This window comes from Danio rerio, chromosome 7 (assembly GCF_049306965.1).
Source record: "Danio rerio strain Tuebingen ecotype United States chromosome 7, GRCz12tu, whole genome shotgun sequence".
Taxonomy (NCBI): Eukaryota; Metazoa; Chordata; class Actinopteri; order Cypriniformes; family Danionidae; genus Danio; species Danio rerio.
The window spans coordinates 65,839,385-65,845,406 of NC_133182.1; positions in this window are offsets into that span (position 1 = coordinate 65,839,385).

Here is a 6,022-nt window from a genome sequence, read left to right on the forward strand (position 1 = left end):
TTTATTTTTGTTTATTATTAGTATTTGAATAGCTAGTTATATTTATATATTGGGTAATGCTTGGTGGTTGTTTTGTGTGTTTGTGATGTTTAGTTTCTTTTTTGTAATGGACTATTCCCTGTTTTTTGTGTGTATATAATTCCCAATTGTGTGTTTGGAGGGAGGTCTGTTATTATTTTTCTCTTTTTGTTTGTTTGTTTGATTTGGTTAAGTTTTTTTTTTAAGTCTAGATTTGACTTTAATTTATTCAAATGCTTTAATTTGTAATTTTGTTCATAATTATTACATTTATTTTCTTTTTAAAACCTTGTGTTCATTGTCCTTGACTGCTTGACTGCATGTCTTTTGAATGTGGGGGAAACTGGAAAACCCGGTCGAACCAGCGACCTTCTTGAAGTGAGGGACAGCACTACCTACTGCACCACTGTGTTGCCCCCACTGCATTTTATTAATATTTCAATGAGTTTTCATTTTAAAAAAATACCATGTTTACGTGACAACATTTTCAAAACAATCCACTTTTATACATCTATGAAAATGGACAAAACTCATTCATTCGTTTTGTTTTCAGCTTAATCCCTTTATTAATCTGGGGTCGCCACAGCGGAGTGAACACCAACTTATCCAGCATATGTTTTACATAGCAGATGCCTTTCCAGCTGCAACCCATCTCTGGGAAACACTCCCATTTACACACATACACTATAGGCATTTGTGGGGAAAACCGGAGCACCCAGAAGAAACCCATGCCAACACGGGGAGACCATGCAAACTTCACACAGATTAGTCAGTGACCCAGTTAAGGATCAAACGAGTGACCTTCATGATGTGAGGTGACAGCGACCACCGCGCTGCCCAGGTTATGGTTGATATGTCAAAAAAGTAAATAAATAAACAAAATACAATAACTAATTAATGCAATAAACCAAAGGAAGGCCCAAGGTGTTTTTTTTTATTTATATTTATATATATATATATATATATATATATATATATATATATATATATATATATATATATATATATATATATATATATATATATATATATATATATATATTTTTTTTTACATTTTTTTTTTTTTTTTTCTCTTTGCTATTTCATTGGAACCTAGTTAGAAACCTAAGTATCATCTTTTGGTGATTATATATATATATATATATATATATATATATATATATATATATATATATATATATATATATATATATATATATATATATATATATATATACAGGGCTTTACATTAACTTTTTTAATAACCAGCCACTGTGGCTAGTAGATTTCCAACATTGCTAGCCACTTGCCATTTTCACCAGCCACAATTTTGTTGTTTGGAAAATATATTTTATATAAATAAATGTGACTTTGACATGTTAAAATGACTAGATTTAGATGTTGTGTTGTCCACATGCCTCTTCTTTTATTTCACTGTTTGTGTGTGTTGTGTATGAGCTTGTTCGCAAATGGGTTGTGTCGCATTGCAATTGGTTTTTGTTTCACATGACTTTTTAGGGCTCAGAATAAAGGTTTTACCAAATTCATCTCTAACCACACACACAAAAAAAAAATATATATATTTCTTTGGCACATATTTAAATGTGTCAAAACAAGCAAATATATAGATATATGCATGCATATTATTCAACAAAACTTTTTTTTTTTTTTTTTTTAATTAACATTTAAAAAGATCTATTGTCATGCATATGAAATATGCACAGTAATATGTCCTGGCTAAAGGTCCCAGATCAGCGGTTATTACACACAAATAGGGAGTTAATCTCATATCAAAGAAATTTTATTATAAAGAATGATAATTCAACTATATTAACAAAAATAACTGTAAGCAAAAGCAAGCAGGTAAAAACATACCACGAGTAATAATGAAAGGATGATCACATGCCTGAGAATAATTAAAACGAAAGCAGTGACTGCTGCTGCTGCTTACAAATATATGTATATATATATTTTCAATCTTGAGCTTTTAAAAGCAACAGGACTGTGAGTACACAGGCATCGTTTTTTGTCTAGTCTTTTTTAAAGAGAACCGATGGCAAGTAAACGGGAAAAAAGCACAAGTTAACAGGAGCGTGCGCGTGTTTTTAAACAGTAATCATCCTCTCATAAGATATTCACTTGCTTTGTGATTGATTATATCTTGAATAATTGTTGAATAATTGTTGTAATGCAACAAAACAGTATCTATATGCATATTAAACCGTGGAGTTCATTCCAAATTGATCAGTATTTTACAGAGTATTGCAGCATCCCTAAAAACAACAATTTCAGCTAAACGGAAAAAATAGACCATTTAGAAATAAAAATGCTAGGGATATCTTTCCATCCCACGCTTTCTGTCTCCTTATTTGTCCTTCTTATCTTCTTTGCCCTTCTTTGCCTGATTAATTTAGGATGTTCAATTTAATCTGCTAACATGTACACAGCAATTCTGATAGCCCACAACAAAGATGTTTCTTTTAAAGCAGCTCCCCACGTTTAAAAAAAGATGGCATTGCAAGTGGAAATAGAGACAACAAAAACCCACCCAACTCCCACAAATGCAACACAGAATGAGGGAGATCACTTCTTTTACTAGCCCACCTTCTATCCGCACACCTGTGATCTAACATCATCCTCGGTTCTCATAACAGCCCATCCCTGCATTAATTTGTTCTCCTCAATTTATGAAAACTTAATTGCTATGTTGTAAAATCACTCTGAAACATAATGATTGTTTCTTTTTCCTCTGGGCATCGTCAGTGGGGGCAATTATGGCTTCATGCCTGAAGCAGCATCAGTATACCGCCCATTAGTAAGGCAATAATGTCTAATACTGTACTTTTGAACTCAACCAAATAGCTTATCAGTGGTAATGAGACGGCTTGGATACATCTTTTGTGATAGGAAATGCATTAGGCCCTATAGAGTTTGTTCAAAAGAAATGCTATACTTTGAAACCTGTTTCAGAGATGAGTTTGAATTTGTTTGCTGTTAAAGGTGCAATGCTGTGATGTGGCAAATAAATAAATAAATAAATAAAATCTGTTGAAAGGCAACATGATGGCATGGTGTCTTTTGTTTTTTAACATCAGAAGTTTTTGGCAGGTGTCACCTGATCAAAGCTATGATTGAGTGTCATGGAACAATGTGCCATGTTTCAGGGAGTTGAGAAAGGAGGATACATTATTTTACCTTGGCAGAACTCAAGACATTGACGTATTAAGTAATTGTGTAAGGCGCACAATTCACATCCTATTGAAAGGCACATAAATGCTTCGTTGTTCCATAAAAGTGGCCTACCTGTGGCTCTCAAATGTGCCATATTGTGAGCTGATAAAGTATTTATGTTACAACAAAATCCTCACATTGTCACGTTCATTTTCAGCTTTGGGATTGTAGCCAAACATCTACCCAAGGTCACTCTGCTCTAAGCTATCATCTGCCCGAAGCAGCAGGCAGTCCAACAGACATCAGTTATTAGACCCTGATCTGCACTAACCACAGGCAATAGCTGAGGCAATAGTAGTCTATGCCCCACATCTCACCCTTGAAAACTGACTACTCACTATTGCTTTTTTTGGGTTAAACTCTCCATCCTGAATGAACTCATCCAAATCGTCTATGTCCGAAAACCACAGACAAACCAGAGAAATGTGTGATGGAAAAATATTGCATGACAGTTTTGGATGAAACTGGCTACTTAAAGGCTTTACCTAGTGACAGTCTAGACACTCCTTCTACATCTTGTTGAACTTTGACTCCACTTATCAGTGTGTTTGGAGCTTATGCCACTGGACGTGGGAGGTAAGGTCAGTTTAATTAACCTTTCACTGTATAAGGGTTTCCACAGAAATGGGCAGCTGTCCAGCCTCTGACATCATGCTCAGTGTCTTTCTGTACACAGTCAATTTAGATATTATGGGAGTGACATACCTATTAGAATCAGAAAAAAAAACATCTCAACTGAATCAGCACTGATATAATATAATAGGTCACACTTTATTTTGATGATCCGTTTGTTGAATTTAAGTTACATTGCATCTATATGTCAACTAATTTTCAGTAGATTATTAGTAAACTGTTAGGTTAGGGTTAGGGTTAGGGTTAGTGTAACTTGACATGTACTTGCAAAGATTTTTATAGTCAGTTAAGTGTCCATTAAACGAGCAGTATCAGCAGATATTAAGCAGACAATGTACTAATACTCAAACGGACCATCAAAATAAAGTGTTACCATATTATAAAATAATGGAAGTGCAACAGAATCTTACTGTTCATATTTATAAACAACATGAACAAATATGCTTATAAAAAATGGACAGGGCAAGTCATGGTAGTTATGTACAGACATCCTAAGTTGACAAAGGTCAGTGCTGATTTGCGGAAGGTTGCAGGAGTTTTCGCGAGAAGAAATTATCATTCGTTTGCGGGTATCCGGGACTTGGGATGTCTGTATGTACACAAGGCATTTTTTTTTTTAAATTGCATCAACAAAATGGTCAGCAGTGATTTATGCTGCATCTAAAATCGCCTACTAAATAGGTTCTGAATTTGAATTTAAATGCACTACTCGGTCGTTAGAACAGTACATTCTATACAGTATGAATGTCAGTTGTACGAATGGAACTTTATTATATACTACATCTGCCATTTTGTCATCATCATGTGACCTACCCATGTCAGTTGCGTCACTCCCATTCATGAATTCTCTAGCGGTGCATCATAAGACAGCGTAGCGTTCATTCGATGCGCACTTCAGAATCTCGCCGGAAGTGGTAGGTCATCCAGGTACTTCTTATAAGCTGTTTTGAATACTATGAATACGGACATACTACTCAGTTTGCATACTCTTTTTAGTGTACTACGTAGTATGGAAGCATGCGATTTCGGATGAAGTTTAGACAGTGGCAGACTGTGTATTCTACAGTTAAACCTCAAGTGTCATCCTACAATAATTAATACACTCATTGATACCGTAATAACGACACCACAGCAATAGAAAATGTAAATAATACTCAAAAATAATGTTACACTCTAACAGGATATTGCATAACAAGACAAAAAACTTATGTAGCAAGAATAAATGCTATTTCTAAAAACCCGATATAAAATTCAAGCTGTTGTAGCTGCACAACATCATCCTGTAGTTGAAGCACCTTAAGACTGTGACAATAATATTGTCCGATATATATATATATATATATATATATATATATAGCTAATCTTACCATGAGGGTTTACCCACTGGTCTTCCTCTGCCAGCAGTGTTGTGTGTAGAGAAAGAGCCTGGTTAAATGTGCCAGTGTATTGCTTTTCTTTCACTTTTAAAAATAACATAAAAACCTGATTAATGTGACACGGTACATAAACATACTTTGAACACTAATACTCATGAATCAACATGTGTTAGTTGCCTCATTACAAACAGATAAAGTTGGATGTAAGGCGTTCCACAGTTACGTGTATTGTATTCAAATGATAATTTTGGGGAATGCAGTAACGTATTGAATCACATTTTATATTTGTGTCATTTGATTACTGTGGTAAGGGGGCGGATCTGAGAGCCGTGGGATAGAAATGAGGCCAGCGCGTAAGTAGGTACACCTGTGGCTCGCACCGGCCTCGAATCCCACAGAAGGAGCTCTGGACTATAAGAAGAGGAAGGATGGCAGAGGAAGCCAAGAGAGGACCGGGCCCGGAAATATTGTTTTACTTTTGTTTTTCAGTTTGACGGCAGTCTCTCTCCAGGATGAGAAAATGCTGACCTTGTCACATGCCTGCTAGATGGGCCTGGTGCATTGCACTATGAAAGACAAACCTCTACTTATGCCACCACTTTATGTCCAGATGATACTGTTTAAACATAATATGAACAAATATCCACACAATTATTGCAATGTCACATAACTTTAACCTTGACCTAGACATTGTTGGGACCTTATTTTGGTCCCCATGAGGAAAGCGGCTAATAAATGATTGGCATTACGTATTTTGAAAATATTAAAATCCAGATTATTTCAAG